We start from the raw sequence: 25,817 nt of genomic DNA, 5'->3' as shown, positions 1-25,817 counted from the left end.
TTTCCCCACTGCAAATTACCTTTCCAGGCTCCCCAGCAGTGGCTTTGTCTTCTCCATGGTTTCAGCTCCCCTCAGACAGGCCTTCCCTCCCTGGTCCTAGCTGTGTCTGGGAGCTTCTGTGGAGATCCGGCTCTTAGCCTCCAGTAACCACACTCCCTTTGCTCTTTTTTCCACCAGCCTCAGAGGTGGTAGTGGTTTCCTGCTATTGCTCATCTCTGGCTGACTTCATCGGCCCCTATTTGGCTTTCAGAGCTTCCAAAGACTTTCATAACTAAGTCCTTGCATTAAAGGGCTTCTATTTGATGGCATGGGCCATGACTAATGCAGTTTCCTCTCACATCTTCAGTCTTGATTGTGCTTTACCTGATGCTTGCCCAACTGACTCAGCTTCCTACCCAACACTTTCCTTAGTGCTGTCTTGTCTTATGGGGAGCCCCTGTTCATATCTAGGCCTTTAGTTCTCACTTCTCTATGATCAACCAGTTTTGACACCAGCCCATGCAACTGTGCCCTGACACCAACCCCAGCCCCGACCAACCAGCCTTGAAACCCACCTAACTCCAGCTCTATCGGGGACTAGACAGTCTCTATTGGCATTTGCCACCTGTCCTTCCTTGAACTTGGTAACACACACACTGAGGTTCTCAATACATATTTTTACATTGTAAACTTTTTCCTGGAGCAACCATACACCACTGATGAATAGGCAAAAGTAAATGTGTGATTTGAAATATCTAACTGCCCCAAAGTCACCTGATATTTTCACAATATTCCACTTTCTTTTGGCTAGAAAGATTCAACAGATGAAGAAATTAGAGTCAGAACACAGCGTTCCAGAAAATGATGATGCTATCGGCAACTACACACATAAGTGCAGAATGTACAGTATTAATGACTGTCCATGCTTAATGCTTCAAGTTTTGCAGAGAGATCTGCCCCCATTTCAAGTCTTGCATTCCAACAACAAATCACTGAACTATCATTAATGACCAACCTTAGAAAGTTCAAGTCTCAATCAGTTTTTCAAAAAGATATATATATATATATATATGAAAACAGAGACAATTGCATATAACACAGATCATGGTGTTGTTGGCTTGGAATCAGAACCAGGATTGGCAAATGCAGTGAGTGACTTTCCTGGACAGACAAGCACTATAGTTATACACGTTGCATACTGCACTACTACTACAGCTTTGGAACTAGTGTCCATGAGACCTTCTAGAATAGGAAAGGGTGCCAGTTACCTTACATGTTAAATAAACTGCTACAAGTGATGCACTACCTTAATATGTGTTTTTGAGCCCTTTTGTGATTACTCAGCTATTCTCAGTTTGCCCTTAAGCAAATGCAGGGGATTGTCTTAAGAAATATTACGTAAGTAAAAAGAAGAAAGACAAAAAAAGAGGCACAGATTTACACGTTATTTTCTAAAACGATCCACTGCACAAATGCACGAGGTCCCCAAGAGTTTGTGCCACACCGTCTGTGCAGCAAAGATGGCACCCAGACGCACCATGTCTGCAAACAGCCAGCACCCCTCCTATTTGACAAGCCTGGGAAACCAGATGCTGAGGAGCCCTTGGGCTGACACAGGATTCCCATCTCACTTCATATTTGGGTGCCAAGAGTAGTATTTTAACATCCCCTAACATAGTGAACAATGATGATGTAAAGTCCTAATAAAATCTGTCTACAGAAACATCGATTCAGTGCACTTTCAAAGTACATTGTTACTATTTTCCTAAAACCACTGACTTAATTTCAAGTTTCTATATAATTGGAAATAGTTTAAATCATAATAACTTAATTTCAAAAATAAGAATTTGGACTTTTATTTTTTTTTTCCCACTCATGTTTCTGGATGATTTCATCCCTGAAAACTTACAAAAGGGAAAATTTTTCAATTAGGAAATTTTAGCATAGGGGTCTTGTCCTGGCTCCTTTCTTTGCTCTGCCACTGTTTAACTGTAAGATCATGTGTGTTTCATAATCTCTCTCCTGGCTTCATTTTCTTCCTTGTAAACAACGTGGTTGGCCTCCTCCAGGCCTAAACTGTTCCGATTAAAATGACTATACAACTAATCTGAAAAGATATGTGCACACCTATATGTTAATTGCAGCATTATTTACACTAGCCAAGATATTGCTTGAAACAAAGTGTCAACAGATGAATGGATAGAGAATATGTGGTTTATATATACAGTGTAATGCCACTCAGTCCTAAAAAAAAGGTGAAATCCTGCCATTTGTGACAACATGGACCTTGAGGGTATTACGCTAAGTAAAATAAGTCAGACGGAAAAAGGCAAAGAGCATTTTAATTCACTCATATGTGGAATATAAAAAACAAAAACAAAAAGAACTCATAGTGGCAGACAACAGAGGGGAAGCCTAGTGGAGGGAGGGCGAAAGGGATAAAGGGAGTCAATTATGTGGTGACAGATGGAAACTAGACCTTTGGCGGTGAGCACGCTGGAGTGTAGACAGATGTCAAATTATAACGTTGCACACCTGAAACATATATTATAAACCAAAGTTACCTCAATAAAATATTTAAAAATAAAATGACTGTACAAATGGCTCCAGAATAATAACCTAAGAAGTGTAGGTTTTAATTGAAGGTAAATATGAAGCATAATGAAATAAAAACACTGGCCCTTAAATTTCTAAAATTATTTTGGAGGCTATGTTGCAGCTTGGGCAAAGGCTGTGAATATAAAAGAAACAACAATGTAAAGGCAAAGGAATATGTGTGCTTTATCAGGTTGGTGCAAAAGTAATTGAGGTTTTTTTGCCATTATTTTTAACCTGTTAAACCGCAAATACTTTTGCACCAACCTAATAGAATAGCTTCCAAAAGTTACTAACATTTCACATGATGTAATGCACATGTCTTTTCTGTGTGCTTTTTTTTTTTTTTAATTTGGAAGCGAAAGCTTTTTCCTTCAGTACAGAAGATTTTGTAATATTTCTAAATGATCTAGCCCTACAGCATTTGAGGAAGAAAAAAAATCAAACATTACACTACATAAGCTTTCATCCTGTCACAAAGCCATTAGAGCTAATGAAAAACGATGGCATTGTTCAGTTTTATTTATAGTTTCTCCTTAATAAAATAAAAAGTGCACAGAAAAACATTCCGAATATAAATTTTTAAAGACTTAAGATCTGAGACCAGTAGCAAAAATATGTATGGCAGACATAGGCTTACAGCCGTTTTTGAAAAATGTGTACAAAGAATAGCTTATGGCTCCATTTGAGTTTTGCCTTTTTTCTGAGGCATCATGAATAATTAGCTATCCTGCAGTCCAGACTACTGTCATCAGGGATTTGGGGACCCAACAATGTGGAAAAGATTCTGTTTCCAACTTAAATTTTATACAATCTCTTCTAAACCCTACTAACTAACCCCCAGTATAACCTAGTGAAGCAAGACATTGTGCACCATATTATTTAAGTCACCTACCCTCAAACCAACCAACTATGCATTACCCTAAATTAGGTCTAGAAACAGAAAAGAGAAAAACAACATTTGTTTAGCACTTGCTACCCAGTGTTTCACAAATTTTATCCCATTTAATGAGACAAGTATGCCCAAACCATTTTACATTTTTTAATACCCACCCATCATAGTAATAACAACAACAGTAACCTTATTTAAAAAGCTCTTTGAGCAAGAATCAGCAAATTTTACTAGTAAAAGACCAAAGAGTAAATATTTTAGGGTTTGTGGGCCAAGAGGCAAAATTGTGGTTGTTACCATGTTTCCCTGAAAATCAGACCGGGTCTTATACCATATTTCTCTGAAAATAAGACCAGGTCTTATATTAATTTTTGCTCCAAAAGATGCATTTGGGCACATTTTCAGGGGATGTCTTATTTTTTCCATGTACAACAATCTATATTTATTCAAATACAGTTATGTCGTCTTCTTCTGGAAAATAGTCATAATGTACTAAATGCGTCCGTCTGACTGACAATCTTAACTGGGGCTTATTTTCAGGGTAGGTCTTATTTTGGGGGAAACATGGTATGTAGTACTTATGAAACAAGAGAGCACACAAATTTCCTCAAATTTGTTATTGACAAAATTCAACAGGTAGTAATAACTGACCTACTGATAAGGAAGAACAGAATTCTTTGGGGAGGGATAACATTTCACTTAATTGAGGTTTAGAGTTAGTTCCCTACCGTCAGATCGACTGTAAATATTCATTGGCAGAAACTATTCCTAGCTCGTGGGCAGTGCAAAAAGAGGAAACCGGCCAGCTTTGCCTATAGTTGGCCAACCCTGCTTTACACATTACAAAATGTTTTCACTAATCATTCATCCAACTAATAACATTCATTATATTTCCTCAGTTATTCTTTCAAAAAAATATTTGAAGAGTATGTACCACATGCCAGGTGCTTCACTAGACCAGGGGGATACAGAAATGGGCAAGTTGGGGTGCCTGCACCAGGAATACAAGAGTGACTTAAAAACAGGCCTGCCCTCCAGGGGCTTACTGTGTACTTGGAAGAGAGTATGCTGATGCCATGGGAAAGAGAGCTCTGAGTCAGGTGGGGACAGGGCAGTACGAGGAGGAAGTGGCCACCTCCATCTGACAGAGCTGGTGGTTAAGAGCGCATGGCCTAGAATCAGAATGCCTCTTTCAGATCCCAGGGCGCTGCGTGCTATCTGTGTGACTCTCGGTAAGACATTTAACCTCTCTGTGCCTCCATTTCCCAACTGTAAAATGAGAGTGATGACAATAATGGTGACTACCCCACCGGTACCACAAGAGGGTTGTTGTAAGGACTCAGCAAGTTCACATAGAGCATTTAGAACAGTGACTGATATGTGGAAAGCACATGCAATAGTTAGCTGCTCTCATTATGACAGAAAGGGCTGTGACGGAGCTAAATCTTAAATGAATAGTGGGAATTTCCCAGGAAGACAAGGTGGAAAGAGAGCCTTCCCGGTGGAAACTAGTACAGGCAAATGAATACAAGCATGAAAAACAACCCGGAGTGGCCTGGTGCAGCTCGAAAGTGAAGGGTTGAGAGACAGGAGATGAAGATGGTGAGAACAAATCGCACAGGGCTTGTGTGTGCCATTCACAGGAATTGGTCCTTGGTCACACAAACAAGGGGACGCCCGAGTTTTAAGCAGCTGAGAGCATCAGCATGGTACAATCTAGCAGCAGAGTGGAGGACAGCCAGGAGAAGGCAAAGATGGGGACAAAAAGACTAGATAAGGGGCCACAAGGAGAGCTGATCACAGAAAAAGAAAAATGGTGGTGAAGATACAGAGGAGGTGAGGACTTAAGAGCCCTGGGGAAGCAGTTTCACCGTCATAGTGACCCTTAGCTACGGGCCACAGGGAAAGAAACGAGGAGGAGTCAGGAATGACACCCAGATCTCTGGCCTTGGTAAATGATGAATGGTGGGACTGATCTCCATCATGGGAATTCAGGCAGAGATGTAGTAATGAACCTGGAAGGGCTTTAGACAGAACAGTGAGCCAGATTAGCATTGGGGGACATCTGGCGATATTCCCTACAAGATAACTAGGCACAAAATGGCAGGGCTGGACAGAAGTAGAACAGAAGGAACAGCAAGATTAACCATCAGGAAAATCTAGAGATGGGACCAAGTGCACCTGGGGTGGGGATGAGCATCAGAGAGTGAGTGGCACCGGCATTCCGGGAATGGAGCGCCAGCAAGCACGACACTGGGCCCAGCTGCTGCAAGGCTGTCACCGGGGCGGAGTGGAGCAGGAGGTGATGAGCTTACTTTGGGACACATTGACTTTAAGGAGCTCAGAAGCAGTTGAAAGGAGGAGTCTGCAGTTCAGAAAAGGAGGTCTTGAAATACAGATTCCAGGGTCATCAGAGATTATGTGGTGGGTAATTTGCCCCCCTGGAGAAAGGAAGAAGGATTAGAGGAAGGGGAGAAACCATATACTGAGAGAACGATCTAAAGGGGAAGGAAAACCAACAAGAAATGGTGTCCCAAGAACCAAGGAGGAAGGTCAGGAATGGAATGATAAACACTGACAAATGCTGCAAAAAGGAAGATGGAGACCATCTCTAGATTTGGCCATTAGAAAGCGAGAGCATCAGAGACGTTTTCAGGGAAACTTAAACTTTAGGGGGTGAAGAGTAAATGGGAAGTTTACAAGGTGGCAGCAAAATGTAAGCTGTTGGAATCCCACTTCTGGGTATGAAAACACTATCTCGAAGAGCTATCTGTACCACCTGTTCACTACAGCATTATTCACAAGAGCCAAGACACAGAAACAACCTAAGTGCCATCAGTGGATGAATTCATAAAAAAAACCTGTGATATATATACAACATAATATTATTCCACCATAAAAAAAGAATAAAATCCTGCAATTTGCAACACCATGGGTAGACCTTGAGGATATTATGCTAAGTGGTCACTTAAGTGCAGAATATAAAAAAGCTGAATTCATAGAAACAGAAAGTAGAATGGTGGTTGCTAAGGGGGTGGGGGAAATGGGGAGACATTGCTCAAAGGGTACAAACTCCCAGCTAAAGGGTGAATAAGTTCTGGGGACCTAATGTACATCATGGTGACTATGGTTAACTGGTGACTACGGGTATAATATTTTAATATTATATACTTCAAGAGAGTAGATCTTAAATGTTATAACCACACACAAAAATGGTAATTACGTGAGGGGATGGCAGTGTTAGCTAACCTCACTATGGTAACCAATTCGCAATATATACATGTATTAAATCATCACATCGTGCCCCTTAAACTTCCATGTGTTGTATGCCTACAATATCTCAATGAAACTGGAAAAAAATCCAGCCTGTTGAGGGGGTGACAGGGGCAGAGAGAGATTGTTGCAAATGACCAGTCCTGTGAGGCGTCCACTGCTACGCCTTTTTTACAGGTAAAGAAAATAAGAAATTTACCCGTGGTCCCTCAACTAGAAAATGGGAAAGCTAGAATTCAGTTCCACGATGTCTGTTCTTTGTACCAGATGAATGCTCTTTGTACCATAACACTTTGGAAATACCATGTTTTGGGTTAGGATGTGAGAGGAAACCTACAGCTAGGAACAATGGGAATATTAACAAAAATGCACATGTATTAATGCTTTTAGCTTTTCCAGGGCAATAAAATTAATACTTGAGTAAGCACATAGCATAGGGTGTTAGCTCATCAATATCCCTACAACCCTTCCAGACAAACATTTATATTGTACAGAAAATGAAACTGAGGCTCACAGGCTAAGTAATTTGCCAAAGGAGGCACAAGAATTAAGCAGAGGAGCAGTGATTCAAAAATAACTTAATCTGGAGGCACTGCTGATATGACTCTAAAACTTAAGTAGGTACCTCACACCTATTAGGAGGTCTACTATAAAAAACAAACAAACAAACAAACAAACAAACAGAAAATAACAAGTGTTGGCAAGGTTGCTAGTGGGGATGTAAAATTGTGTAGCTACTATGGAAAATAGCATGGTTGGGCCTCAAAAATTGAAAATAGAATTACTACATGATCCAGCAATTCTACTTCTGGGTAGAAACCCCCATAAATTGAAAGCAGGATCTCAAAGAAATATTTGTACACCATGCTCATAGCAGTATTTGTCATAGCTAACACATGGAAGCAACCCAAGTGTCCTAAACAGATGAACACATAAACAAAATGTCTATCCATACAACGAAATATCATTCAGCCTTAGAAAGGGAGGGAATTCTGATGCATTCTACAATGTGGATGAATCTTGAAAACATGCTAAGTGAAATAAGCCAGTCACAAATGGACAAATACTGTAAGAGTCCACTAATACAAGGTATCTAAAGTAGAAACTCATAGAGCCAGAGTAGAAAGGTGGATACCAGGGATTGGGGGTAGGAGAATGAGGAGTTATTGTTGAATGGGTACAGAGTTTCAGTTTTGCAACATGAAGAGTTCTGGAGATGGATGGTGGTAATAGTGACACAATATGAACTATACATTTAAAAATAGTCAAGATGGTAAATTTTATGTTATGTGTATTTCATTACAATTAAACCAAAACCTCAGTGGGTATTATTTCTCATTTTAAAATGAGATACAAGGCACAGAGAGGGTAAGTTGTTTTTTAAATTACATAAATCGTTTACTGCAGATCAGAGCCTGTAACCTACCTCCTACTTCTGGGTATGTGATATTACATAGCACTCATTTGTCTGCTTCCAACTTTGACTCTGACTTGGGGTTAAGCAAATCATTATAACTTGTTGCCCAGTTGTGTTCTTTATGTATAAACCTTGCCTGATAATCTTTCTTATGAACAGAATCAAGCTAATTTCCTCCTTTTTTCTACATTTCATGATGATATCTATAGTGGTTTTTTTTATATTACTGTCAAGGTTGACCTGTCTGTGGATGGAAATATGACAGACAGAATACGGACCATACAACAAAGCCTTCCTCATCATTAGTCAGAAAGCACCTACTATGTGACCCACAAAGTCTGTCTTTAGGTATAAACTAAGACCCCCCCCCAACCTTACCTACACTGACAATTAATTGAGATCAAAACATCCTATGTTCCCATCTCTTTCTGTAATTGTCTTTTTTTCTTGACTAAACTTCTTAAGGGCAAAAACTTAACATATGCTAAAAAATTTTAATGACTGAACTACCAGAAGCTGTCAATCTGGAGAAGGCAATCAATGGCTAACTTAGAAACAGACAAAATTCTTGAAGCCCTTGAGGTAGCTTTCCTGACATGAGGTCCCACTGTGGCAGAGACCACTTGCTGCCCATACAATATCCATCCTTCCCTTTTTCCGTAGTAACAGAACATCTGTATTTTTGAGGGGGGCAAAATGCCTGGGAAAAGTTACTTTTCCCAACAGCCCTTAAAGGGAGAGATGGACAATAGATATTAGTAGAAGTCCTTCGGTGGAGTTTCTAGGAAGGAATTTTAAAGGGAGCTTATTCATCAACTCGCAGGTACCCTTTTCACTTCCTACCCTTCATTCTTCTTCTTTCAATGACACAGACATGATGGCTGGAGTTGTGACAGCCATAATAAGCCCAGGAAGGAAGGAGACCAAGCAAGGGAATCTCAGTTACCCTGACATCCTGAAGACACCAAAGCAGTGTCAGCAACTATCTACCTCCAGTCTTCCTGTTATGTTAAGGAAATAAATCCTCAGGAGTTCAAGACCATGTAGTGGGATGAGGCGGGGGAAGGGGGACAAAATCTGTTACTCTCAGCCAAACACAAATTCTAAAGGGGTATACTTAGGATACTGAAAAGATCCTGCATTGCTCTGAAGTAAGACACTTAATTTGTTATAAATAAATGTCACTGGATGATGATGACGACGACGTTAACCTGAAAGAAACACATCCGAGGTGGCAGGCACTGAGCACAGAAATGTTAAGTAATTTACCCAAGACCTCATGGCTAATAAGTGGTGAGACTGGGCTTTGAATCCAGTCAGTCTGGCTCCAGAATCCATGCTTTTAACTACACAACAATAATATCAAACACACAGACTAATATACACTGCAAAACTAATCTCCACAGATACACTAATCTGTAAAAAGTTTTACTGATTCATTAAAGAAAATTCTTATTACACATCATCCCTAAATTGCTCCTCTATTTGAGAAATTATTTCTTGTAGGTCTGGCAGAATATTTGGCGGGTTTCCTAGCTGCCGTACATGTTACCTTAAATACTGCGTGGACCATTAACATAGTCTCCTGACAGACGTCTTCCCTTACTGCCATCCACCACGGCAACATTCATCTCCCGAAAATGAAGCTTTGACCACATCACAGCCTTTCACAAATGTCTTCAGTGGATCTCTGTTGCCTGAACAAAATCCAGTCTTTAGCCTACATCTGCTCCAGCCCCTTTCCCACTTTCCAACCACGCCCCTTCACACTCCAAACTCTCCAGCCAAACTAAACCACTGATGTGCCCTGTATTCACCTGGGATTTTCCATCTCAGACCTGGGCACATACTGCTCAGTCCACCTGGTTGCACAATCTGTCCCGCCCATCTCCCTGCTCCCTGTGTCCTCACCAGACCTTGCCCTCAAGACCCAAGTCAAATGCCTCCCCTGGCTCATTAGTGACTCCTTCTGGACAGGGCTGAGTTGCCATGGATCTGGTGCAGAGGAGAAGCTCTGGGTTTCAGAGTCTCCCCAAGAGGGTGTTATCCAGCCACGCAGCATCCCCCACCTAGACTAGGGCCAAGGACAGGATCCCACGCCTCAACTTACCTTCCTCAGCTCCCTCCCTCTCCTGGTATGCTTTCACCTCCCTCCATGTTTTATCTGATCAAAATCAATGCCATGGACTGTCTTCAAGCTAAAAATAGTTCACAAAAGGGAAACTGTTAGAAAGCAGAAGAAAGGAGGCCACAGAAAAACTCTTATCAGTGCCCAGGGGTCCAGCCAACATCGGGCCTTTCTGGACCATTGACCAAAATCATCCAACTCAGGGAAACCCAGAAGGTAGCCCACTCAAGGGAGTGACCTCATAAGAAGGGGGCTACTTGTCCTAAGACCCACCGGTAACCGGAGGACGGACTACTACCCACTACATAAAATCTTGTGTAGGGAAACAGTTTAACCAAATACAAAGAATCCTTTTGTGGCTTGGGAGTCTCACTGATTGATGCAAAGTTATCAGATTCATTTACTTAAAACAACATATTTTAAACCAACTCGTGCACAATAATCAAACCTAGAGATCTTAGATATGACTAATTTCAGTTCTCCTCAAGATAAATGACAGCTAACGGTGTTATCTAGGAAACTGCCCATTCACGGTATGACTAAGATTTGCTTTTCTTCCCTCATCTCACAAGCCACTCTCTGGATCCTCCATACAGTGTGGATGTCTGACCATTCCATTTTCCTAGCTATCGGCTAGCTACTGATTATTTTGACTTGCTTTTTTATCTTTTATTTGATTATTCTGATTTGCTTTTATAGCCCCCAGTAAGCCTAACACACTACACTGCACATGAGAGAGTTTTGTTTTTAAGTTTTGACTGAAGGAAAGAACGAGAATGCTCTCAATTAGCCACATTTAATGGTTAATTGGGCAATTCAGTTGGACAGTCTCACTCTCTTCTCTCTTTTCACCTCCTTTACCCCTTGAAAAACAAGGCAATAAGTGAATGGGCTGCCAAAGAGGAGATAAGAAAAGTAATAGGGCATTTGAGTCATACACTCTTCTGGACCCTTGTTAATTGGAGGTTAGATGGATTTTTCCCAAAGCACCACTAATACTGTTTTTTGTTTGTTTTAGTTTAAAAATAGATTTCTAAATGCTCTCCATCTTACCCCACCCCCAATCATACACAGCCCTTATAACGTAAACCACAGCGTAGAGGAGAGTTTATACCCCTCTTTCTTTGTCTGTCAGTGAACCCACAAACCCCTCCCCAATTTAATATGTAATTCATTTAATCAGGATAATTCTGTTACTGGCTCTGAAGGGATTTCACAAAAGAGCAAAGAGTCTTTGTCCCTGTGGAGTGTGAGCCAAAGTCCAGCTCAGCCCATATCTGTGTTGTGGGGAACAGAATTTCCTCAACATCCTCAAAGGAAACGTTATTTCCTAAAAGGAAAACTGCCGTGGAAGCTGATAGTCACCGCTGGGAGCAGTCAGGCGCAGTCATGCTGGCCATCAAGAACGTGAAAAACACAAGCACTGAAATCAGACACAGGAATATACTGAATCGGTTTTAAAGGAATACCTATTCCTAGCCTGAAGTCCACAAAATACCCAGAAGAACCTCGTTTTAGCCTCCAACCACGAGGGAAGAAGAGGGATAATTTTCATGGAGAAAGAATAAATAGGGATAATAAATGTCTGTGGTGGCAGCATCTCGGGGCATCTGGAGGTCAGGGTCTGCCCCCCACCGCACAGGCTTTGTGTGGTTGGTCCTCACTTCCCTCTGCATCTTATCTGAGTGGAATCAACACCATTGACAGTACTCAAGTTAAAAATACTTCACAAGGAAATTTGGAACTTTAAGGATGTGTGAGAAAAATGCGGGAGGGGGGCCCTGCGGAAGCTCTTACCAGCACCGAGGGGTAACAGGAGGCTTGCCTCTCTGATCTACTGACTGAAAGCAGCCAAGCCAGGAAAATCCAGAAGGTAGTTGCTCAAGAAAAAGTAGCATGAAGTTAAACAGGATTTGAGAACACCAACAGTGTGGGTGGAAATACTGGTACCAAAACCAGGAAATCCTCTGATGGCTGACAGATCAAGGAGTTCTACATCCAAAAGTATAATTGAGCATCACTGATTACAACGTTTAAATCTCAACTAATAGCTCTGTGAACTAAGAGACCCAATAAGACAACTGTCACCAACCTACTTGCTCTAAAGCTGCCTAATTTAGATTAAGGACACACATGTGGGATAGGTTAGCAGCCAGAAGAATGACACCTCTACAAGCCTCGGTACCGTGTTTCCCCAAAAATAAGACCGGGTCTTATGTTAAGTTGTGCTCCAAAAGACACATTAGGGCTTATGTTCAGGGGATGTCATCCTGAAAAATCATGCTACCATGTTTCCCCGAAACTAAGACCTAACCAGAAAATAAGCCCTACTGTATTTCCCCGAAAATAAGACCTAGCCAAACCATCATCTCTCATGTGTCTTTTGGAGCAAAAATTAATATAAGACCTGGTCTTATTTTAATATAATGTAAGACCGGGTATAATATAATGTAATATAACATAATACTGGTATATTAATTTTTGCTCCAAAAGACACATTAGAGCTGATGGTCTGGCTAGGTCTTATTTTCAGGGAAACACAGTAGGGCTTATTTTCCGGTTAGGTCTTATTTTCGGGGAAACATGGTAATACAGTATGAAAGATGGGGACAGTTTATATTTAAAGAGTCATTAATCAAAAATGGGGAGTCAGGGATAAGTTCATGCTGGTGTAGGCGACCTCTGTAATTGATCACCTGTCAGAACACTTCTAAGAGCAAAGGCGTTCACTGTTAATAATTGTGCTGGGACAGCAGATACAACCTGGGACTGTCCCAGGCAAACCAAGGTGTAAAGTCAACCTGCTCAGGGGCCACATACAAATATAATCAATAATGTTAGACTAATGTTTAATTAACAAGCTTTTTAAAATCCACCCTTAAAATTATATTAAATATAAACAACAAAAATACACGATAGCTCCACGCTGAGAAAAGACAAGGAGCTAAGCAGAATCAGAGACAAGGGCAGGTACTAAGGAAGGGGAAGAAGATAGAATCAGAGGGAAGGTCAAAGTAACAGATCACATTGTCCTGTTTTATTTCTTATGTTTTAATGGTTGAACCATGCAATATTTCCCACATGCAAAGGAACATATATAGTGCATGCATATAAGTTATGAAGTATACTGGTAAATTCAGCACCCACAAGCCCACCACCCATCTCAGACACAGAGCAGCCCCAATCCCATCACAGCCCACACGAAGCCAGTTCAAGGCGACGTACTTTAATCTCTATTAGTCAGGCACTTTGAAACTGATCCATCGGTTAACAACTACTCCAGATTTTTGGATCTTTTCCTGAAACTCATGCTCTCCCATGACTAGGGTATTCCCGGCCATACACTGAGGAGGGGAGGCTTCCTTCTCAAGCCGACCAAGTGAAATAAAGCCAAGTAACTCCAGCTCTTCACCTAAACAACCTGCTGCTCAGCGTTCACAGCGAGTTAGGGAGGTCACATTCACAAGGTGTGCATGAACCATTACATTAAAGGAACCCAGCGAAGACAGTGTGGAACGCAAAGAGAAGTGCCGTGTGAGATGGAAGAGGTGAGAATGACTTCCTCCTCCTTACCTCTCTCCACCTTTTCTCCATTTCCACTCACTATCCTACCCACGCCCTGTGAGTTTTTAAACCAAGAGAGCACAGAAGCCCAGCGATCGAGAGCGTAGCCGTCAGCACTGAGTAGAGGGGCTACAAGTGTCCCCAGTCCTGAAGAAGTCTAACACCCTCTCTCATCCCTCTCATGGTGTCCAAAAATGGGTGTACATTCCCATTCCATCACTTTCCACCTATGTTCTCTTGGACACATTAACTGCCCTTAGCCTGTTTCATCACGTGTGTGTGTGATCATACCTATCCCACAAGAGAAGCTCATCTCAGGTAAAGTATATGAATGTTCCCTAAAGCTTATTATTATTGTGTACGTGTTTGTCTCTGTATTTTTGTTTTTACTATTACTATTCATTAGGCGATCCTGAGGGCAAGGTCAGGAAACAGGGCCAGGGCTGGATTCAAGGACATGTTGCCCTACATTCTGGTGAAACACTTACAAAGAGAAAGGTACAGCTTTTCAGGAAAGAAGTTAACTCTTCCTTAGGTGTTTGAAAAGGGACTTAAATTTATGCTCAGTGGCCCTTCAATGCATTTTGATATTAAAATTCAGTCTTATTTAATAAACATTTTATATATATGTATCAGGCCACGCACCATGTTGGGCACCAGGAATGCAGTGATTAAACAAGAAAGCAAGGTCCTGCCCTCAAGGGGCTTATATTCCAGTGTGGAGAGGAGAGACAATAGGCAAGTGAACAAATTAACAGACAATTTTAGATGACTCTAGTGCTCAGAAGGAAATAAAAAGGATACAGTGCTTCAGTCTGGTGAGGGGTGGGAGGACTCTTTTAGCTATGCTGGCCAAGGACGGCTCATCTGAAGAGGTACAATTTGAACTAGAGAACAGAGTGATTCTGGTAAAAGGACAAGCAAGTGCTCCTGGGCCTGGGAAGTTCATGGCAAGTTGAAGAGCACAGAAGAAGGCCAGGATGGCTGAATGCTTTCAAGCAGTGCTTCTCAATTTGGGGAGCAGTACAATACCCAGGACAGCTCAGGAGCCACTGATGCGTGAGTCTGTCCCCACTGCCCCAGAGATTCCAATGCAATTGTCTGGGTGTGGCCTGGCCTTGGGGAGTTCTCCAAGCTCCCCAGGTGTCTCGTAGGTACTGCCCAAGGTGAGAATCACCACAGGTAATACTATATGTAGGCTCAGGGCAGAGCCCTGAGACACCCGGAGATTGAGGCCTTCCTCTTTTAAAGGCTGCTTCAAAACTTTTGCTCCAGTCAGCAACTATACCCAACATGGAGTGAAGGCCAGGTGAGAGGGTGTGTCCACAGTAGGTGAAAATGAATAATGACTTATTTTCACCTCACAGCCTGGAAGGAGGCAAGACACTATGTGTGAAATAGTTACTCCTCCGAGGCTAGATTGTTCCTCCTTAAGGAATGCTTCTAGGAAACCTGCAACTACATTAGCTTAATCCATATTCCTGATTACCTGTGACTTCTCATTTAAAGTGTTAAAAAAAAAATACCAAAAAAGAAAGCGTAAATTAATTGTTGTCTGTCATTCCACAAAATGCAAAATTAAAAACTAACACAGCCTGACTATGTATGAGGAGTGAATAGGGTTTGTAACCTGTACGTCAAGAAATAAAGACCAGTTGAGAGTTGGTTGGGCAAGGTTGTGGCAGCTTTCTAGTTGATTTTATGGCATATATCATAAAGCAGTAAAATCATCTGTAAAAAGGATGGTTCCTGTAAAAGAAGTAGATCATTTTAACGATTCTATGCTTGGTGACAAGAAGCACACCAAATTCACCATCGTGGTTTCCTCTGGGGAGGGAGGAAGGAGAACAGAGTGCATTTATCAGAAATATTTTCTTTCTTTCATTTAAAAAAAATCAGAAGCAAACATGGCACAATATTAATATTTATTAATTCTAGGGGGTGACCCATGAGTATTTGTTGTATTATTCTCTGTACTATTCTGTATGGGGGGGGGGGGAGACAGAAAGAAGAGGGAACATGTTTGAAATGCAAAGATTCTTCATTTAACACTTCTTGAATAATGTGTTAAATTGGGCTGAAACCCTATAATTATTTCTTACCATTACTGTTTGCCAGTTTTGGAGGCAATGCTCCTGAATTCATCATTAGCATTTGTGCTTCTGTTATATTTATACATGAGGGCTAAGGAGAGTGCTATTAAATACCTCATAGATTGTCTATTTCAAATTCTCCCTTTTTATTCAACTAAATCACTGCCTTAAGCTTCTCTCTGACGTGATTCCTAAAAATACTACAGAAAGAAGGATTAATAAGACAGTCTCCCTTTTCTCCAAGGAAGACCGACTCTGTGGTTTACGGCTACACCAGAACCCTGCCGCTGTCTTACAGCCTAAAATGTCCTCTTTTCTTCCCATCTTCCAGCACACTAGCCCATCTCTTTTAAGAAATCTTGCCTGGTTATTCTCCATCCACTCTGATAACTCCTTTATCTCTGAATTCCCAAATAATGGTTTGTGCTGGTTTGTGAGATCCTAAGCTATGTCATGCGGAAGTATCTCTAGACCCTGTGAAAGTATAGAGAGAAGTTGGATGATTTCTGCTCTCAGGAGGGTGAGCCACAGTGAACAAATGGGGATAATGAGCCACATAAGAGACACAATTATGTGGGGAGCATGAAAGAGAGAGCAGCAGTTCATGAAAGACTTCAGATAGGAGGTAACATTTCAATGGGCCTTAGATGCATTTCAATGGGCCTTAGATGCTGAATTGTATTTTCCCAGAAAAAAAAAAATTTGTAAAGAAGGACCAAAACTTAGTAGACATATGAGTTGAATTGTGCACCCCCCACCACCAAAAGATATGTTGAAGCTCTATCCCCCAGTACCTGAGAATGTGACCTTATTTGGAATTAGGGTTGTTGCGGATGTTATTAGTTAAAATCAGGTCATATTGGAGTATGCCCTTCTACTGTGTTTCCCCGAAAATAAGACCTAACCGGAAAATAAGCCCTAGCATGATTTTTCAGAATGACATCCCCTGAACATAAGCCCTAATGTGTCTTTTGGAGCAAAAATTAATATAAGACCCGGTCTTATTTTCTGGGAAACATGGTAAGAAGACAACCATGTGAAGACAGACACACAGAGAGACCACCAGGGGAAAACAGGAAGAGATGGGAGGGCAGCAGGTCTAAACCAAGGAACACCAGGGGTGTGGGCGAACCACAGGAGGCTAAGAGGTAAGGAAGGATTCTCCCCCTACAGGTTTGAGCGGGAGGATGGCCCTGTCCACACCTTGATTTTGAACGTCTAGCTTCCAGAACTGAGACAATAAATTTGTTTTTTTAAGCCACCCAGTGCATGGTACTTTGTAATGGCTGCCCTAAAAAACTAACACAGCAGGGGATCTGAAGAAAGGGAAAAAGCAAGGTGTGGTAAAAGGGAATCACAGAACATATTCAGGAAAATTCCTCCCTCCAACTTGTAGAAAACTTGTGTCGTAGGGCACCTCACTTTACTTAGAATGAGCTTCCTTTCAACATCTTCCTCTCAGTATCCAGAGGACTCTCTTGCTTCATCTCCTTTCCTTTTAGCCTGTCTTTAAAAAAAAAAAAAAAAAAAAAAAAAAAAAAGAGCTGTATCTCCTTTCAAAGGCTAACTCGGCCACATCTAAACTTTATCCAATTACTTCTACTCATTGCAATATCTAATAATTTTACACTTTTGTTGCCTGTTGGGTAGTCCACAGATGCTTCCTGCAATTCCACTTCCTCTCCTCCAATTCGCCACCTGTGGTCTTCTCATCTTTTCCTTTTTTTTTTTTTTTTTTGAGATTTTATTGGAGAAGGGGAACAGGACTTCACTGGGGAACAGTGTGTACTTCCAGGACTTTTTTCGAAGTCAAGTTGTGTCCTTCCAAGCTTAGTTGTGGAGGGTGCCGTTCAGCTTCAAGTTGTTGTTCTTTCAGTCTTAGTTGTGGAGGGCGCAGCTCAGATCCAGGTCCAGTTGCCGTTGCTAGTTGCAGGGGGCGCAGCCCACCATCCCTTGCGGGAGTCAAGGAATCGAACTGGCAAGCTTGTGGTTGAGAGCCCACTGGCCCATTTGGAAATCGAACCAGCAGCCTTCGGAGTTAGGAGCATGGAGCTCTAACCACCTGAGCCACCGGGCCAGCCCCTCATCTTTTCCTTTTAAAAGCAGCCTATGTTAGATTCTTCTACTTTTTCACTACCTGTTTGCGACTTGACCCTTTGTTAAGATGACCTCTCCTGACCCTCTATTGAAACTATTCTGGAAAGGTGCTGATTACACCACCTGGTCACTGACTCTTATGGACACTTTCATTTCGTTCTCCACAAGTTCTCTGCATTGCTTAACACTAACATCAAGTAGTTTCTCCCTACTTGAAAGGCTCTCTTATTCTGGCCCTTGGAGGAATAAACTCCCCTAGTTCTCCACTCACCAACCTGACTGCTCTGCTTCTGTTTCCTTTATTGGCTCAAGATATCGTAGGTGCTCCTTTCCTATGTTACCACTGCACTTTGTATATTCTTCCGTTACAGCAATTATTCTCAGTATTTGCCCTAGGGTTTACAATAGACATTTTCAATTAATCAGGGCTTACCTCTGAATAATATACCACTCCAAGGTCCTCCATAGTGAAAGGACCTTACTATGGTATGTTCCTAACTCCTCACTCTCATTATTTGTGCTATTGTTGTCATATCTTTTAAATGGTAGGTTAGAATGTACAACATTGCAACAATTTTTGCTTTGGACAATGTTTTCTTTTAGAGCAATCGAAAATAGGAAAATCTGAATTTTATTTTATCCTCATTTATTGCATTTCCAGTGCTCTTCATTTCTTTGTACAGATCCAAGATTCTAACTGGTATCCGTATCCTTATGCCTTATGCCCTTTCTTTAACATTTCTGGGAGAGTATGTATGCTGGCAATAAATTTCCATAGTTTTCGTTTGTTTCAGAAAACCTTTCTCTTTCATTTTTGAAATACATTTTCATTAAGCATAGAATTCTGGGTTGACAGCTCTTTTAGCACTTTAAAAATGTCACTCCATTGTATTCTATCTTGTATAGTTTCTGAGGAGGGGTCTGCTATAAGTCTTATTTTTATTTCTCTGCAATGTGCCTTTTTTTCCTCTGTCTGCCTTTAAGATTTTCTCTTTTTCTTTTGTTTGTAACTATTTGAATGTGACATGCCTAGGTGTGTTTGAATGTGACATGTCTGGGTGTGTTTTGTTTAGTTGTATTTATCCCGTCTGGCATTCTCTGAGCTTCTTGGATCTGTGATTCAGTGTCATTAATTTTAGGAATTTCGCAGCCATTATTTCTTCAAATTTTTTTTTATTCCCCATTCTCGCTCTCACATCTACTTATGGCATTCCAGTATATGTTTGTCTGATGTTATCCAATAGCTCTTGGATGTTCTATTTTTCTTGTTTTGTTTAGTTCTTGTTGGTTTTACTTTTTTTTCTTTGTGTTTCAGTTTGGATAATTTCTATTGACCCATCTGATTTTGTACATTGCCCACCTTTTCTATTAGAGCCTTTAGCCTATTTAATCATAGTTATTTTAAACTCCCTGTCAGATACTTCCAACATCTGTGACATACCTGAATCTGGTTCTAAAGATTGCTCTGTCTCCTGGGGTGTTTTTTTCCCCTTGCCTTTTCATGTGCCTAGTAATTTTTTATTGAAAGTTGGGCATCTTGTGTAGAAGAGTAGAATGAGGCCAATATTATTTTAATGCCTGTAAACAGGAACACTCTCTTTCTGTTAGGCCTTAGTGTGAGGATTTGAGCTAACCTAATTAGGAGTTGGGCTGGCTTTTGAGGTTTGTTGTTGCTATGGTTATCCCCTGTGCCTCACAGGCTACTGATATACGCTGTGTTCCTGGTGAGGGTTAAATGCCAGAGTCTATTTATTTTCTGATGACTGCTGCACCCTCAACCTTAGGTATTTCCTTTGCATTGTGCCTCAGAGAAAGTCTGCCTCTTGCAAATTACTTATCATTCCATGCTTATTAGCCTGATGGTGGGTGGGAGTGGAGAGTGTCCTCTGTTGTTCTGATGAAGCCTCAGTCTTACACAGCTACTGTATCTCTGGGTCTTGAGGGGGTGGCCTACTCAGTGATCCTGCCCATCCTTCAGTGATCCTGTCCTCTCCTGAATCCATCGTCCTGAATCCAGCTTGTAATCTTGCCTCTTTCCCAGGGGTTGAGATTTTCTTTCCTGTGTTCTTCCCCCAGCTACAGTGAGATTGCACCAATACACTAAAGATGATGGTGTTTGTTGCCCCTCTTCCAAAATAAAGATGTTGTTCTGTAGGGAAGGTACAGGAGAATTTAGGTAAAATTTCTTGCTCTTCCCACAGCAGCTTCTGTTTCCTCCCCCAGTGCTGCCAACAAGGAAGACTTTCTCTGGACTTTGTCAATATTCTCTATGATTGATTGATGTGATTCATGGAGAAAAAACTTCCAACAGGGTGAAGATCCCTCCCCCCCCATTTTTGCATCCCCAAGGGGCCTCACTCACTTTCACCAGTGCACACTCAGCCAGCCTTCACCAATTCTCCAGTCACCCCAGCTGAACTCTTTTTACCAGTGTCTAGCAGCTTGTTGCCCAAGCAAGTGGGTGGCTGTGTCTCATCTCTCCCTGCAGGGGCCTGGCTCTCCCTGTGTTCTGGGCCTTGTACCCTCAGCACTTCCATCAGTTCGAGATTAGTTGTTAACTTGCTATCTGTCCAGCTTTTACTCATTGTAAGGTTGACAATGAAGCTCTTTCCAGGTCTTTGTATACTTCTGCATTTCCAACTGGAAAATGAAATGCCTCTTTGCATTTTCATCCTATTCCCTCGACCAAGAATGACCTTCGTGATTATCTCCAAATACCAAAATCCATCTCAAATATTACACATCCATCAAAAGTGCTCCTCAGTTCTCCCATTCATAAGTCAACTCCCCTTCCTCCGTGCTCCGGAGCACTGCATTTGTACCTCTCTTTTTTTTTTTTTTTTTGCACTTAGCATGTGCTATCTGGTATGTAGTATGTCTTACCTCAGGTAATAGAATATAAGGTTTTCCTATGGTATCAATCTTGTCTTATTACTATATAATTATTCTACATATGCTTATCTTGTATCTTAAACAAAACCATTTGTTCTTTGATAATACAGCACAAACTTTTCCTTTTTAAAAACTTCATATTTCCCTTTTATACTACCTTACACTCTCTTCCAACCTCCAAATACACAGAGCACAGAAGTTAAGCTTCACCTGATCCTTTCTGCTGGTTATCAGAATATAGTCATAATTATACATGATTAAGGGTCAGCAGTTTTATTAGAGCCACAGTTCTCCTCTCAGTAGCTGTGTGGCCTTAGGCAAATGAGTTAAACTTCTAAGCCTTAGTGGGGATAAGTGGGGGGAAAGGTAATACTTAATTCACAGGGTTGTTGTGAAGATTAAATGAGATAATGCATGTGATAAGCACTGTACAGATGTTAGTTTTTTGTGTAGTTATCAATTTAAGAAATAATCACTTTTGGCAGAGAGGAGGAATGAAATGAGATTTTACTGAGTCCCAAACACAGTGCTGTTTCATTCTCTATTTAATTTAAGCCTCATAATTTCAAAGGTTTGTGTATTATCATCCAAATTTTGACACAAGGAAACTGAAGCTCAGTAACTTGCTGAAAGTCACGTAATTGTTAAGTGGCAAAGTCAAGATTCAAGTCTAGCCCTCCGAAGGCTGTTCCCACCACCCAGCACTGCCCCACCGTCCCCACTGGGCCTGGCGATTGTGTGGTGATTTCGCAGCGATTCTGCTCATGGTGAACACCAAGGCTTCATAAAACCGCACAACACTGGCCACTTGACACAAACCCTGTGGCTATGAAGATGGCATTTCACGAAGCATTGGGGTGGTAAGCAGGGAGCTGAGTGGTGAAATGCCCATAATCCTTTTAGGAAAGTCCATCCAGAAACAGAATGTGTAATCCAAACACTGGGATCCATTGTCTCTGAGAGGCTTCAGTCCCGGTAACCTCGCAGGCACTGTGGAGGGACAGGATGCCTCCTGAGCAGGCACAAAGAGCTCAGCATGCCACCCAACCACAGAGGAAATCTGTGTATAACTCATCTTTCCTTTACCTCCTCTCGAGTTGCCTCACCAGGCTCACTGAGTAACTAATAAGCAACTTTAATTTACTTGGAAGAAGCCACTGTAATTATGTCTCATTCAAAACAGGTTCAAGAGAATGTTACTGCGACTGACAGAAGCGAAGTACAAACAAATTTACTGTGTCACTGCTGACATGGCCTATATAGCAAAGATTGTTACTTTCTTCTTATGACTGCAGAAAATCTCTTGGGGGTGGGAGTAGGTCATAGAGACACTGGAGTTATACAAGAAGAGTTCACTGCCCGGCCTCCAGACTGCGTCTGTGCAGGTCTATGGGTTTTGACAAATGCAACAAGTCATGTAATCACCACCACAATACCATAAAAAACAATTCCACCACTCAAAAATTCTACCATGTTTCCCTTTGCATGGTTTTGGGATGAGGGTAACACCAAATAGCTATCATGCTCGACTTGAGTCCCTGGTTTTCAGAACCCAGTTTCCCGAGCTCCTGGTTGGGACCAAATTAGCAAACAGGGACCACAAACCCATATCTTATTTCTGTAGCCTATTTTCTTCAAGGCTAGAAATCATTTCCAGTTTCTCACACTTTAACCCCGTAAGTGTTCCCTAGTCTAGCCTCGGGCACTGCTTCATGGCAGGAACCAAGAATCCCTGTGGCCAAGAAGCCCTACAATGCTCCCTGCCCTGTCCAGATGGCCACACACGAGAGCACAAGAGGCAGAGGCCGCAGCATACTCTCTCTCTGCAGTTCCAGAGCTCAATGCTGACAGTCCCAATTTATAACGCCAGAAAGGTCCGAAACATAACAGGCTTTCATTTCGTATCCATTTTCCTATTTACAACGTAGAAGCCAGAGACTGAAGTCGAAGCAAATTTGCACAATTCCTATTCTAGTGACACAAATGCATGGCCACAGGAAATGCATCTGTATTTTCAAAATGATCTAACTGAATACATTCTCTTTTCTTTTTTCTTGTCATCAGTGCACTTTTTTATTTTATATGAACTAATAATTATTGTAGGCAATGTTTTCCCATCATGAGCACTTAGTAATTTTTCAAAATACTGCCTTGATCATGTCATTTCCCTGCCCAAAACTATTTCACAGTTTGCCATTGTGGACCTGATAAGCCTGAACCACTTAGCCATCCCTACATTTGTCCACATTGCCTCCCATGACACCTCCACACAAAGTTCTGCTCTGGCCAAACAGAACTTACTCCCACCTACTCTACCACTGCTCTTTCTGCAAGTGTCACCACCCCCATTAAGCCCTCTCAGACTACTATGAACAGGAATACATTTCCTCCCTCACTTGGATTTCTAAGACCGAAACTCCTCATCATCCTAAGCCACCTTGAGCTGCTATGGCTGTTGACAGGTCTCCTCTCTGCCCTGCAAGATCTCTAGAAGGATCAGAGAGATTTGAACTTCCCTTGAGTAACTGCTCGTCTTTGCCTTATGGACACTGTAAACTGGATAAGGGATTATTTCCCTTTACCTGCCGACTGCTACAAAGCTCAGAGCTAAATTTGTATCCTACTTCTAACAAGTATACAAACTCTATAGTAAATTCAGCTTCAGCCCTTGCTCAAATCATAGGTCCCTAGCCTTAGGTTCTCTTTGACTCATTTGTCTTCCTCGCTTTTATCTTGCTATGTGCGTGTATTTCTTTGGAGAGAGGATGAGAATGTGTAAGAAAGAGTGAGGCTCTTCCTGACCGTGTCTGATACAGACATCCCGCACTCTCCATGATGCAAAGCTGGCAAGAGGGATCTTCACTTGCTGATATTATACAAACACGTATCTGTCAGTTAGCACAAGCTCTTCAGGATGCAACTATGTGACCAACCAGGACTCATGATTACTTGACCCTGTTACAGGAAACCACGCTGAGGCCCTGATCTGGCCCAAAGTAAGAAATTTCCTATTCATTCAAAGTATTTTCAGAAAAATGACAAGAATGTCCGTTACTAGCCAACATGATCTATAGATTCAATGCACTCCCTATCCAAATTCCAATGGCATTTTTTTACTAAAATAGAAAAAACAATCCTAAAGTTTGTATAGAACCAGAAAAGACCTCAAATAGCCAAAGCCATTCTGAGCAAGCAGAACAAAGCTGGAGGCATCACACTTTCTGATTTCAAAAAATATTACAAAGCTATAGTAATCAAAAGAATATAGTATTAGCATAAGACAGACGCATAGATCAATGGAACAGAAGAGAGAGCCCAGAAATAAACTCATACATATGCAGTCATCTAATATTTTATAAAGGTGCCAAGAATACACAGGGAGTAAGGGACAATCTCGTCAGTAAATGGTGTTGGGAAGACTGGATATCCACTTGCAAAAGAATGAAATTGGACCCTTACCTTATGGCATACACAAAGACCAATTCAAAATGGATTAAACACTAAAAGGCAAGTTCTGAAACTGTAAGACCCCTAGAAGAAAACATAGGTGAAAAGCTCCTTGACATTGGTCTTGACAATGATCTTTTGGATCTGACATCAAAAGCAAAGGCAACAAAAGCAAAAATAAACAAGCTGGACTGTATTAAACTAAAAAGCTTATGCCCAGCAAAGGAAACCATGAGCAAATGAAAAGGCAAACTGCATAATGGGGGAAAATATTTGCAAATCGTATATCTGATAAGGGGTTAATATCCAAAATATATAAGGAATTCTTAACATAATAGCAAAAAAACAAATTTTAAAAATGGGGGGGGCAGCCTGGTGGCTCAGGTGGATGGAGCTCCGTGCTCCTGACTCTGAGGGCTGCTGGTTCGATTCCCGCATGGACCAGTGGGCTCTCGACCACAGAGTTGCCGGTTGGGTTCCTCGAGTCCCACAAAGGATGGTGGGCTCCGCCCCCTACAACTAAGATTGAACGCAGCACGAACTGCCTCCCGGATGGCTCAGTTGGTTGGAGCTTGTCCTCTCAACCACAAGGTTGCTGGTTCGACTCCCGCAGGGGATGGTGAGCTGTGCCCCCTGCAACTAGCAACGGCGACTGGACCTGGAGCTGAGCTGCGCCCTCCACAACTAAGACTGAAAGGACAACAACTTGAAGCTGAATGGCACCTTCCACAGCTAAGATTGAAAGGACAACAACTTGACTTAGAAAAAAGTCCTGGGAGTGCACACTGTTGCCCAGTGAAGTCCTGTTCCCCTTCCCCAATAAAATCTTAAAAAAAAAAAAAAAAAATCCATTAAAAATAAAATGGGTAGAGGAACTGAATAGACATTTTTCCAAAGAAGATATACAAATGGTCAACAGGTATATGAAAAGATGTTCAATTTCCCTAATCATAAAGGAAATGCAATTCAAAATCACAAAGAGATATCACCTCACACCTGTTAAGATGTCTGTTATCAAGAAGACAACAGATAACAAGTGTTGGTGAGAATGTACAGAAAAGGGAACCCATGTACACTGTGGTAAGAATGTAAATTGGTGCAGCCACTATGGAAAACAGTATGGAGATTCCTCAAAAAATTAAAAATAGAACTACCTTATGATCCAGCAATTCCACTTCTAGGTATTTATCCAAAGGAAATAAAATCACTATCTCAAAGAGATATTTGCAATCCCATATTCATTGCAGCATTATTCGCAATAGCCAAGAAATGGAAACAAGCAGTGCCCATGGACAGATATATATGCCATGTATATATAACACACACACAAAACACAATGGAATATTAGTCAGGCATTAAAAATAAGAAAATCCTACCATTTGCAACCACATGGATGAATCTGGAGAGCATTATACTAAGTGAAAGTGTCCAAACAGAGAA

The 25,817-nt window shown here is 41.4% G+C and overlaps 1 protein-coding gene across 6 annotated transcripts in view; it reads right to left on the bottom strand.

Annotated features, from left to right (window-relative positions):
* CSGALNACT1 (chondroitin sulfate N-acetylgalactosaminyltransferase 1) overlaps positions 1–25,817 on the bottom strand; it is a 299,127-nt gene that overhangs the window by 242,095 nt on the left and 31,215 nt on the right. For 3 of the 6 annotated variants that reach the window (XM_074329582.2, XM_074329585.2, XM_019742120.3), the window contains exon 1: positions 9,709–9,859. The exons of the other annotated variants lie outside the window; for them this stretch is intronic. The gene's annotated coding sequence lies outside the window, so the exon portion shown is untranslated. Of the gene's footprint in view, positions 1–9,708; positions 9,860–25,817 lie in introns of those variants that run through there. 6 annotated transcript variants of the gene reach the window in all.

This window comes from Rhinolophus sinicus, chromosome 16, assembly GCF_057876585.1.
Source record: "Rhinolophus sinicus isolate RSI-liver-muscle chromosome 16, RSI-T2T, whole genome shotgun sequence".
Classification (NCBI taxonomy): domain Eukaryota; kingdom Metazoa; phylum Chordata; class Mammalia; order Chiroptera; family Rhinolophidae; genus Rhinolophus; species Rhinolophus sinicus.
The sequence above is the reverse complement of the archived record's forward strand: the minus strand, read 5'-3'. Positions and strand labels throughout refer to the sequence as shown.